At 41.7% G+C, this 13,341-nt stretch overlaps 2 pseudogenes; one reads left to right on the top strand and one right to left on the bottom strand.

Moving 5' to 3' along the window:
* Positions 1–391: 391 nt before the first annotated feature.
* LOC121441663 lies at positions 392–2,459 on the bottom strand (annotated as a pseudogene).
* Positions 2,460–2,824: 365 nt separating this feature from the next.
* On the top strand, positions 2,825–12,760 carry LOC121441662 (annotated as a pseudogene).
* The last annotated feature ends 581 nt before the right edge of the window (positions 12,761–13,341 follow it).

Here is a 13,341-nt window from a genome sequence, read left to right as displayed (position 1 = left end):
GAACTTAGTCTTGAGTGGGAATTTTCTTCATGCCCCTCTTATAGCTTGGGAAACCTAAAAAGAGGACAACATGATAAAGGAGCCCCTGCTAAGGCAGATCTTGTGGTAACAAAGGGAAAATGACAAGTGTACATGGGTAAATTATCAGTAACAGGTTAGCAATTATCTGGTTCTGAAATCAAACACTGAAGTCCTAAAACGTTGCTTCTGAAATATTCTTTCTATCCTCAAAGAGAAACAAGAGAAAAGACACGATTCCCTAGGAAAGTGATGACTCGATTCAGGTTGTGACTTTATATTTAAGCACTGCTCAAAAACATGGAGATAAAGCAAGCGATTTCCGTTTGCCCGTCACTATTCCAGCTACATAGCTTCGAGAGTTCTGTTCTCATTACACCACCCTTTCTCTGTTCCTGGAAGATAAGACAGCCCTATGACAAATGGGACAGGTGTTATTCTCCCATAACCAGTGGTCGATTCAGTGGACGTGGTACTCATGGGAGCAAGGTAGCTTATGAAATTTGTTGCCTTCTGTATATTCAGTAATGCAAGTAATACATGTCTTCAATTCATCATTTTCACCAAAACTTCTCATTGCCAAGTTATTAATCTATTCTTTGGTGAGTCCTCTAGGCTGGTGGTTGTCATTAAAGTGGTAAAATCGGGTTCCTTTATTATCTCCTTCAAACATTTCTGAGCTACGTTCTGACCTTTCACCTTTGGAACTGGAGCCAGGGTTGGAGCTGGATCTGGAAGCAGAGAGCTGTTACCACCAGAGATCCCTCTTCCACTCTGTGGAAGCTCACCAAATCCTGTCGTTCTCTGCTTTAATGTGGTTTGAATCAGAACAGATGTAGTTTCCCTTGATCCAGGATTGAAGATTGTAAGAGTGGAAAACCCGTCAGTACTTACATAGGTTCTCCTACCTGCACGTTCAGAAAGTATAAAGGTAGGGGGCTGGAGAGATGGCTTAGCGGTTAAGAGCATTGACTGCTCTTCTAGAGGTCCTTAGATCAATTCCCAGCAACCACCACCTATAATGAGATCTGGTGCCCTCTTCTGGCCTACAGGCAAGATACTGTATAAATAAATAAATAAATCTTTTTTAAAAAAAGTATAAAGGTGCCTATAAAACCTCCACGTTCACTTTCATAAGTGACTGTGTTGTTTGGGGTCTGAGAGACCTTCACCAAGTTCTGCTAGCTATGCTATCTCCCTGCCGGTATTCTCCCAGCAGAACTCTTCTGACTTGAAGGTGTCTAGTTGGAGGTCTTTGACCGATCCTGCTGCTTAAATATTGGTACCCTTCCAATGGAAGAACTTGTCCCTTGAGAGGCAGAATTTCTTGACTCAGAATCTGCAAAAAGACCTCTGCCTAACAACTCAGGTCCAGTTATCTGCTGTCTCAAAGTCCCACAGTGAGGGGCTCTAGAACTTCCCTCGATCTCGTTTACCAAAGGGTGCTCAAAAGTCTGAGATGAGATGCTATGATGAGATCTTCGTGGAATTTCATTTGCTGAGTGCAGAGACCTACTTCTTTCAGGTCTGGCTCTGGTTCTTCTCCGGTGTTTTGGATTCGGGCTTCTTGCCCTCCTCCGACCTCTGGTGGAAGGCACTTCTGTTAATGCTGCAGCAGAACTGCGTTCTGACCTAGGTGTTCTGGCAGATGATGTCTCAGGTGCTGAATTTTTCCATTTGCCTTTGGCTGCTGCTGTCCATGTTTTCTACATTAAGATGTGTAGCAGATGGTTCATTTTCATTCTCTGGGATTTGGCTTCCATTATTAAGGTTAACATTTGTCTCTAAACTGAATCTGAAATCACTCCTGTTTGGATTAGTGTGGCTCACTGCCCTCCCGGACTGATTTCCTCTCTGACACTTCTTGTTGAATTGCCAGTCTGTCTGACAGAGTTAGGCCAATCTATTATGAAGTCACCATTGGACGCATCATCTGAAGTGTCTCCACATCTATTTTCTTCTGAGCTCTGCGGTGGTGGCGGTGGCCCCTCTTTAATTTGCTGTAGTCTTCTAAGTAGCTCTTCCTCAGTACTTGGACCTGGGGTGCCTAGCAAATTGTTGTCTCTCGTAAGTCGATAGTCTTCTCTGCTCAGATTATTTACAAATCGATAGAAAGCTTCTTCCCTATCCAAGCGATCCACTTGCCTTCTGTGCTGTGCTGCATATTGGTCATTTCCTTGATCGCTAGAATCTGAGTTTTCAATCTTGATGAACAAATGGAGGATTATCTGTCTGTTATGACATAGTACTGAAATCCAATCAACTGGACCTTCAGTTTTCTTCACTAAGCTTCGGTGGTCCGGCCAGGAGGGGACTGGCTGGGCTCTGCCGCCTCCGCTGCCGGCAAGGATGCCTAAGTGCTGCTGTGTGCCTGCCTCCTGCTCTCTAGCCCGCCTCCGAATGCCTGGGAGAGACCCGCTTCTAGCCCAGAGCCAGCCCATTCTAAGACGTAGCTCAAGCAACCATTATCTTCCCCATTGTTACCTAGCAGTGACAGAAATCCACTCAAGATAACTTTTCTTAAAGTCACCCCAACTTACCTATTGAATGTATTTCAGGTCCCCTTTCTCAGCTACTCCACACGACTCAGGAAGTCCTATTTAGAAAGCAGATGATTCAGCCAAAGCGTAACAGGTGGGCCTGGGGAAGAGTGACTGATAGTCCTACTCGTAGGGCAAACCCACTCTTCATGCAAGGCTGGCATCACGCTGGGGAATTTAGTGAGATAGTGACTGCTTCATGATAGGTTGGCATCGCACAGGATGTTCATTGTGCCCTTCCCCAATCACAGTGGCTAGGTACCATCATGAGAAGGAACCAAAGGGTTGACCTTCGTTACTCTGGTGTCATGAGAACAAGGATTAAGTCAGGGAGCCTGAAGACATCCTGCTACAGCCCTCCAGTGGGAGATAGCTGTATGGACTATTACAGGGAACGCGAAAGCAGATATGGACATGCTGATCCATTCAGGTTGGCATCTGATTAGGGTGGTAAGGGGAATGGTGGTTTCTAGCCCAGCCCTCCGTGTAAGGAATTGTTACTGCCACCTGAGGTCGGCAGGAAGTTTGACTTCTAGAGGTACCTTTCTGCCATGCATTTCACTACCAGCAGGATGGAAAACGGAAACTCAGACTCATTGGAACGTTTGATTTCCACAGACCCTTCCTCCCACAGAGCGTTCACTGAGAAGTGACTTATGAAAACACAGAGCCTGAGCCTCCTGCTCAGATCTCAGTCCTCTGTTTGCTCCCCTTCCCCACTCTTCAAAGTGTTCAGTGGCCTCTCATCAACTTGGTAAGTAGGCAGAGCCCGGAACATAAACTCTGGAGAAGGTGGAATATGGGAGCATCTGCATAGCCCTAAGGCTTGGAAAGCACAGTGTGTATAGTAGATGCTGTTGCTATACAAAGAAGAGACGCTCCCAAAGAAGATGGTCATGGTGAAGGCCTGACCCTTGGCTAGTCCAGGATCAGCAGTGACATAAATGGTAGACAAGGCAAGAGAACTCTATTTAAACACACCACTCTTTGCTCCTAGCAGACTCCAATGTTGGGAGACCCAGAAAGAAATCACACACATATGTGATTTAAAAATTACTTAATCAGAGGAATTAGTATGCTGTGTTGAGATTTCCTATGCCAGTGTTAGTCCATCACTTGTGATTGCAGGTCCCTGCAGTTCCTCAGGGTATAGACAGAATGCAGCCAGATTCTCTGAGAGGATGTAAGACAAATGGCATATAAACTAGTTCCCAGTAGAGTCCTTGTTCACCCTTGGAACTTCATGAGCACAGACTTCACGGTCTATGTTTCTATTGGCATTTTGGCCTGCCCATGTCCCACCCATTAAGCTTTACGTACAGTGTTTGAGGACTTCTCTAGCCAACAACTTGGAACTCTTATACATTCCCCCCATGACCTAATTCCAAAGGTCTATGGACTGCAAGATCACATTTATAACATTAATTATTCCCACCCTGGTACCAAGGTTCTGGTTTTATTTCATTTCTCATTGTCCTGACAAAATACCAGACCAAAGTACCTTCAGAAGACAAGGGCATATTTTGTGTCAAACTTTGGAGCAAATACAGCCCATCATATTGGGATAGCATGGTGGTGACAGTGGCTCCAGCTCTTGTGGCAGGCTATTGAGACAGCTCTTTACACTGTGCCAGTGGCGACAAGGCAGAGAATGATGATGCTCTGCTCAGTTTGCTTTTTCCTTCTGTCCTTTTTGCTCAGTCTGGGAGCCCAGCCGATTGACTGGTGCCGCCCACATTCCCCGGGTGTATTCCCTGAGAGGTATCTCTCTAGAAATGTCCTTCTTGAGAGGCCCAGATCCAGTTATGGTGACAATAAAGATCAACCACAGAAACATAATGAACACCATGTACGACAACCTTGTCACCAGCATTTTTCTAAATGGGAGAAAACGGAAAGCATTTCATTTCGAATAAGAAGGTGAAAAGTCCACTTTCTTCACTCTTATTTAATGCAATGCTGAAATCTTAGTCAGAACAATAAGACAAGAGACAGAAGCCAAAAGAAAACAGAAGTAGTCAAATTACCTCTCAGATACTGTACTTGAAAGATCCAAAGGAGTCTTAGATCTCATAAGCATTTTTGGCACAGTAGCAGAATACCAAATAAACCTATAGAATTAGATTTTTTCTCTATATAAATATTGAGGTTACTGAGAGAGAAATAAAACAATTCCTTTAGCAATTGCAAAAATAGAAATACCTAGGAGACTGGACTAGAGAGATGGCCTACTGATAAGAGACCATGCTTCTCTTCCAGAGAACTAGAGTTTGGGCAGCTCACAATTTCCTCCATTTCAAGTTCCCTGAGATTCAGTGCTATCTTCTGGCCATTGTGGACACTCACATACACACAGCTATACACAAAAACACATAATTATACATAATTAGACAAACAAAATAAGTCAAAAATTAACTGCCTAGGAATAAACCTAACTTTTAAGCTAAAAGTTTGTTAAAGGCATCTGCAATTATAATGAAGCTGGGCAGTGGTGGCACATGCTTTTAATCCCAGCACTCCTGGAGGCAGAGGCAGGCAGATCTCTGTGAGTTCGAGGACAGCCTCCTCTACAGAACAAGTTCCAGGACAGACTCCAAAGCTACACATAGAAACCCTGTCTTGAAAAATCAAAAAGAAGACACGTGCAATTAAAATTTTATTATATTTTCCACTTCTTTCTTTGTGTGTGTGTGTGTGTACACATTCACTTCTTTCTTTGTGTGTGTATACACATTCACTTATCACTGTGGGTGTGTAGAGATCCGAGGAGAACTTCAACCAAATAGCTCCCAGGAACTGAATGGTGCTTTTCAGACTTAGGAGCATATGCCATTACCTGCTCATCCATCTCTCTAGCCCTACAATTAAAAATGTATAACAACAATTAGCAATTGTTTTAGGAGGGGGAGGGGAGAGGATGAATAGAGGCGTGGGAGGATGGGAGGAAGTGGAAATTTTGAATTATATTATTTATAAATCAATAAAAAAAAGCAAAACAAATAACAAAACTAAAAATGTAAAACATTGGGCCTGGAGAGATGGCTTGGCAGTAGAGCACTGGCAGCTCTTCCAGAGGGTCTGGCTTCAATTCCCAGCACCCACATGGCAGCTCACAACTGTCCAGTTCCAGAGGATCTGACACTTTCACACCAAAGCAGATAAAATAAATTTTCATAAATAATAAAAGATTTAGATGACCAAAGAAACAATTTGAAGAATGACTTTCTGATATGAATTAGCAAAATTAATATTGTGAAAATGGTGATCTTACCAAAAGCAATTGACAGATTCAGTCCAATCCCTATCAAAATTAAAATGTTATCCTTCACAGAATTCCTAAAGAACTTCCAAAATTCACACAGAGACACAAAACATCACATATAACCAAAGCTATCCTAAGCATGGCAACGCCGTAATTTGTTACAATACAGAACCATAGAGACAAAAACAGCATGCTACCAGCACCAAACAGAGACAAAAACAAAGGAATAGAAAAGAGACTCAGAGTAAATCCACACAGGTACAGGTTGGCGTGTGTGTCTGAGACAAGGATCCCTTGCAGCTCAGGATGGTCTTGTCTTGAACCACTGATCCTCCTGCCACTATCTCCCAAGTCCTGGAACTGCAGGTGGTCATTTGACCTAATTTTTGACAAAGGTGCCAAAAGCTCACACCACAGAAAGTACCACTTTTTCAACGAATGGTGCTGAGAAAACTGTATGTTCTCCTGAAGAAGAATTAATCTAAGTCACCATCTCTCGCCTTTTACAGAAGTCAATTAGGTCTGCCACAATGACCTTAATAGAAGGCTTTCAATTTTGAAACTGCCAGCCTGAAATGGGGAGAACACGTCGCAATAAATGCGAGGTGTGGAAAGGACATTCTGACAAGAGCTCCAAGTGCTCAGGAGGCACAACTGACAGATTGGGTTTTATAAAACTGTAGAGCTGCACAGCAAAGGGAATAGGCAGCAGAGTGGAGATGCCACATACAGAAGGAATGAATTTCTTGCTAGCTCTATACTTGACACTGAATTAATATATATAATATAGGAAAAACTCCAATATCAATATCCAAATTATCCAATCAATACATTGACCAATGAACTAAACAAACGATTCTTAGAAGAAGAATGGCAAATATGGCTGATAAAGGTAGGAAAAGTGTTCAACATCCTTAGACAGCTGTAGGTCTGCAAGGTAAAACTACATTCAGATTCCATCTCACTGCAGTCGAAATGGCCACCAGAAACAAAGCAGTGGCATCACATGCTGGCAAGAATGTGAGAAAATGAAACCTGGTGGAAATATCAATTAATCCAGCCACTATGGAAAATCACAGTGCAGGTTCCTCAAAGCACTGATGATAGAACTGTCACGTGATGTATCTGCAGCACTGCTGGGAATAGCTGCAAGGGAATCTGAGCCAGCCTGTTACAGAGAGATGATGGAGCCCCTGTTTCTTTTGTGGCAGTATTCACAATGGCCAAGTTATGGCATCATCCTAGGTGTTCATCAACAGATTAATGGATAAAAGAATTTTGACATGTCTCTCTCTCTCTCTCTCTCTCTCTCTCTCTCTCTCTCTCTCTCTCTCTCTCTCACACACACACACACACACACACACACACATACACACACACACACACACACAAAAGACATAAAAGAGGGAGGTTAACTATTTGGGGAGATAAGGGGGACTAGCAGGAAAAGGAAAGACTACAAAAGAGCATGAACAAACTACAATGATATGCATGTATGGAAATGTCATATTGAAACTCATTATTTCCTGTACAGTGAAAACTGTTAATTAGAAGATGTTCTATCTATAGTAAAAGCAATCACCAGGAAAACAAAGTATTTTGTAAGCTCTAAAGCTGTTTGTTGAATAGTCATCCCTACAAGGTCATCACAATTCCTGCATCTGTGTAGGACTATTTTGAATTTAATGCATCTTCAAATGATGTTTGCCTGGCTATGTTTCTGAACTTGTGACAAAGTAGCATCCAATTGCTTAAAAGTAGCAGTCTTTAAAAGGATCTCTATTTTGATTGCTTCTACAGACTAAACTTCTCTCACTATGTGTCTATGTCTGCCTGTCTTTCTCTGTGTGTTATAAGGTGAAGCAAAAGCCCCTTCTTTTGTCTTGTTTTTGTTTTTGTTGAGACAGGGTTTCTCTGTAACTTGGAGCCTGTCCTCAAGCTAGCTCTTGTAGACCAGGCTGGCCTCAAACTCAGAGATATCCACCTGCCTCTGCCTCCCAAGTGCTGGGATCAAAGATGTTTGCCACCACACCTTGAATTCACAAAGGTCTCTTTACCTTCACCTCCCAGCTTTGTGATTAAAGACATGTGACACCACACTTTAAACTCACAGAAGTCTCTCTGCTGTTGTGGGAGCTGCAGGCCTGCTTTTCGCCCCTCCCAGCTCCCGCACGGTTAGCTTTACCCGAAATAACAACACACAAATTGTATTCTTTTAAACACTGCTTGGCCTATTATATCTAGCCTCTTCTCTGCTAACTCTTGCACATGGATTAGCCCATTTCTAATAATCTGTGTAGCCCACAAGGTGGCTTACCAGGAAAGATTCAGCATGTCTGACCTGGTGGCTTGCTTCATCGCGTCTGGCCCAGAGAGGGGAAGCATAGCATATGAGCTCACTTCCTCTTCCTCCCAGCATTCTGTTCTGTTTACTCCTCCCACCTATGTTTTAACCTATGAGGGCCAAGCAGTTTCTTTATTATAATTAACCAATGACCTTCCTCCATCACTCTGTCTCTGCTTTCCAAGCATTGGGATTAAAGATGTGTACCACCATGCCTTGAACTCACAGAGTCTGCCTGCCTCTGTCTACCAAGAGTTGGGATTAATGGTTTGTATCCCCACACCCAACTACTCTCTTTCTTTCTTTTTAATTTTAAGAACTTTAACCTTTAGCCTGCATATATTTTTAACACACTCTAAACCATTTAAAGGTTACTTCACTCTTGGGAATATACTCAAGAGATGCCCAATCATACTACAAAAGCATTTCTTCAACTATGTTCATAGCAGCACTACTTTGTTATAGCCAGAACCTGGAAACAACCTAGGTGCCCCTAAATAGAAGAATGGGTAAAGAAGATGTGGCACAAATACACATTAGAGTTCTACTCTGAGGTTAAAAAAAAAGAAAACAATGACATCTTGAATTTTGCATGCAAATGGATGGAAATAGAAAACACATTACTGAGTGAGATAACCCAGACCCAAAAAGATGAATATGGTATGTATTCAGTCATAAGTGGATTCTAGCCATAAACAAGGGTCATTGGGCCTATAATTCGTGATTCTAGAGAAGCCAAATAAGAAACAGAACCCAAAGAAAAATAAATATTTATCCTCCTGGATATTGGAAGTAGACAAGATTGCCAGGCAAAAGTTGGGAGCATGGGGGTGGGGGTGGGGGGATGGGGAGAAGTGGAGATGAGGAGAGAGAAGGGAGAAGGGGAGGACTGGGGAGAGCTTGGGGGAATGGGATGGTTGAGATGGAGGAAGGGTGGATATGGGAGCAGGGAAGAAGATATCTTATATTAAAAGAGCCATTTTACGGTTGGCAAGAGACTTGGCTCTAGAGGGGTTCCCAGGTGTCCAAGGAGATGTCCCCAGCTAGGTCCTTTGGCAGCAGAGGAGAGGGTGCCTGAACTGGCCTTATCCCATAGACACACTGATGAATATCTTGCATATCACCATAGAACCTTCATCTGGCAATGGATGGAGATAGAGACAGATACCCACAATGGAGCCCTGGACTGAGCTCCCAAGGTCCAGATGAAAAGCAGAAGGAAGGAGAACATGAACAAGGAAGTCAGGGTGCGTCTACCCATGGAGAGGATGGAACTGATCTAATAAGAGTTCACCAAGGCCAGCTAGACTGGGCCTAAACTAGCATGAGATCAAACCAGACTTTTTGAACATGGCTAACAACTAAGGCTAACTGAGAAGCCAATGATAATGGCACTGGGTTTTGATTCTACTGCATGTACTGGCTTTTTGGGAGCCTAGTCTGTTTGGATGCATACCTTCCTAGACCTGGATGGTGGGGGGAGGGCCTTGTACTTCCCACAGGGAAGGGCACCCTGACTTCGCTTAGGACTGGAGAGGGAGGGTAGAGGGGGAGAGGGGGGAGTGAGAAGGAAATGGGAGGAGGGGAGTAGGTGGAAGTCAAAAAAAGAATACAAACAAAACAATGATTTTTGCCAAAAAAAAAAAAAAAAAAAAAAAAAAAAAAAAAAAAAAAAAAGACTGCTGCCTAAGATGATCAAGCCTCACAGGATACTCCAGTCAGGACTTGATCATAACTCTAAATTTTCTTTAGGTTCCCTTAAGATTATCAGTGCCCCCAACCAGGCAGAAGTAGCCTGGAATACTACACCCACATTCCCAAAAAAATGGACGATGGATAATTTTCTTTGTTTAAAAAAAGGAGGGGAAAGAGGTGAGGGAGAATTGTCTGTATTCTATCAATCATGTTTTAAATAAAGGCTGATTGGCCAGGCAGGAAGTAAAGGCGGGTCAACCAGACAGGAAGTAGAGTCAGGGCAATGAGAACAGGAGAATTCTAGGAAGGAGGAAACCCATTCCTCCCAGTCCTGCCCAGATCATAGAAGAAGCAAGATGTGACCTACCGCTAAGGTTCTGGGTCATCTGTCTCTTTTGGCAGCTACATAGCATCTCCCTGACTCTGCCTTCTTTTTTCCTCTATTTATGCCTGAAATTCCCACCTTGCTCTCTTCTGCACTGCCTTAGGCCCAAAGCAGAATCTTTATAAACCAATGGTAACAAAACATATTCACAACATACAGACAGGAATCCCACATCATCTTACAATGTTGAATATGGAATGTAAGTGATTAAAGGCACTGTTCATATATTTGCATTATCATGTTATTATTGCATAGAAGAAAGACATAAATGTTAAGGTTGCTGAGGATTGGTGGCAAACAAAAAAAAATGATGTGTGCTGTTTAGTGATAATTTTTGTTCTGTTGTTCACTGCTGTCTCCTCAATTGAATGGGCATAAGAAGACACTGACAGCAATGGTCAAGGCTCCACCCTTTTTTATCTCTACATTAGAAAATTAGGCACACAAAAACACAGGGAACTGAAAGGTATGAATAATGGTCTTCCGGTCTTACTGCCAAGAACTCAGTTTTTCAATAAGAATGTGTATAATATGTATATGGTAAGGTAACAAAACATTATCCTGGAACTTATTGCAAGTGGGGACCAGATAATCTCTCATAGTTAGGTAGTAGTGAATAATGAAAATCAATGTGAGTTGGTTGGTACATCAGTTGAGGTTACTTTAAAAACGATGATGTCTTACAGAGGGTTTTAATTTTGTTATAGAGGTGAGAGAGGCTGTTGCTGACAAGTATACAAAATGGAGATGTTTCATGAAAACAGAGATAGCAAGGTAATATGAACATAAGTTGATTACAGAAAGTAGTAAAGGATATAGTATTAACATGACAAAACCTTGCTGGTATTTGGTGTATGGAATGACAAAAAGAAGAAGAAAAAGAAAGACAATTTTGTCACTACATGTTGTCATTGATACAGCTTGGTTATAATAATGTTTCTAGCTCTTAATGTTCTGTGTTCTCTTTTCCCTACAGGAGCGCTAAACTAAGGATCCTAGATCTTGCAGGCTGCAAGATTGTCTGCCTGGGGATCAGTACTATGTCACCCGCATGCTTGTTCTCCTGTGCTCACTTGGAGCACTCTATCTTGAAGATCAAGGACCAGCATCGTATTGCAAGTTCAGATCCTGAGGTTCAACCCTCTAATAAGACTATGGAATTAATAGTAAACATTTCCCTCAGAAGCGATAGCAACTTAAGGGAATGTGAATATTTGGCTCTGCTTCTGAATAAAATAGAAGAGAGTTTAGGTTCTTTGCACCTGTGCTGCCGAGATTTGGAAATCCATAAATTGGGTGATAGTAGAAACACCCTGAACCATTTAGATCTCAAATGCCTTGATCACCTGTCAGTGCTTCAGGGCTGTTTGAGTGAGTCCATCATCCTTTTGACTCAGTTGGGACACCTGAGCAGACTTTGTCTGTCTAAAGTCACTTGTAGACCTTTGAATGAGAAAGGTTTTGAATTGTGTCTCACAGCTGAGGTGTATGGACCATCTAAATGAACTCAGTTTGCATTCTTTTGCCATCACAGATCATGTTGAAACTGTGTTGAGATAACGGCCTAGGATAAATACTGGGTTTCCAATAGCAGTCTGTTTTTACGATGAGAGAGATAATTCTTAGATATCCTTAAGTTTCCCATAACCCTTTCTCCTTCTACCTCAGAATGGGCAATGCTGGGAGTTTTAAAACAGCCATGGAATGGTGTTGTTCTATAGTTGAAGACAAAAATGGGGTTACAAAAAGCATAGTCAGATGAGCATGGAGGCCCTGAGCTCATTCCAGAAACATTGAGGTCAAAAGAACAACGCAGTTCTCCTCTGGCCATTGAGAGTTAAAGAGGGGGGATTGAAAGACTTTATGTTCCGGCACAGGTGCACATATTCATACACTCGTATATGGTAATGTCACATCACGAGGAAAATCTCCAAGGTTCAGGCCATGACTGGAAAGGCTGTTATTTATGGACTGGTCAAAGGGAGCTTCTAGTTGGTTGCTCATTCTGTCCCCTCTCTTCTGAGCAGGTGAACTAGCTCCCCCGTTGGTTATGTTGTATTCCCTAAGTTGATAGTATTTTCACTAAGTTTTTCACACAACTTTATAAGAATATGTTCAACATATTGTAAAAGTTAAACTAGTATTTGCCAGGGTGGTAAAGTATTTCTCACAGACCCACAAGACTATTGTGTGAAAGCTCACATCATTTGCTGCTGATATGCAAAAGAGTTTGTTCTAGTTTCACAGATATAGTTTCCCTCTTCTAGTCCACATTTTTCAGAAATCATTTTCTGTTTTCTCCCTGCAGAGACCTACCAACCAGTTTGGATTTCTTACATCTAACATTCTGTGAACTTTCTTATAATGATTTCAAGTTTCTAGCTGAGTGCCCTCAAGCCAACCATTTAAAGCTGCTGAATATCAGCAATAATCCGATATACTGGGAAGACTGTGAACCCTTTTATCTATACAAACAGATTGGATCAGAAAAGAAAGTTCCCTCGCCATACAAGTAACTCCTAATATTCTTTGTTTTGTATATTTAGTGTATTGATTATTGTGTGGTGAGGGGACTTCCTTTTCTCATCCAATCTATTTGTTGTTTTGTAAGTTTCTTTCTTGTACCTTGATAGGGATATCCTTCTTTAGGTTAGGAAAAATTTCTTCTATGATTTTGCTGAAAACAGTTTCGTGCTTGGTCCTGGATTTCTTCTCCTTCCTCTGTTCCTATTATTCTTAGATTTAATCTTTTCAGTGTCCCAGATTTTCTGGATGTTTTGTATTGGGAGCTTTTTTAGATTTAACATTTTCTTTAACAAATGTATCCATTTCTCCTATGTATCTTCAATTTCTAAGACTTTATCTCTTGTATTCTGTTTGTGTAGCTTGTCTCTGTAATTCCTGTTTGAATTCCTGATTTTTTTTCATTGCCACAATTGCTTCAGTTTAGGTTTTCTTTATTGTTTCTATTTTTATTTTCAGATCCTGAATAGTTTTATTCATTTCTTTCCACTGTTTGTATTTTCCTATATTTTTAAAATGGGATTTATTTATTTATTTCTGTTGTTTGTGTTTTCCTGCACTACTTAAGATGTTT

The sequence above is a fragment of the Microtus oregoni genome, unplaced genomic scaffold (genome assembly GCF_018167655.1).
Source record: "Microtus oregoni isolate MIOR12 unplaced genomic scaffold, Mior012 000080F_ref0000499, whole genome shotgun sequence".
Lineage (NCBI taxonomy): Eukaryota > Metazoa > Chordata > Mammalia > Rodentia > Cricetidae > Microtus > Microtus oregoni.
The sequence above is the reverse complement of the archived record's forward strand: the minus strand, read 5'-3'. Positions and strand labels throughout refer to the sequence as shown.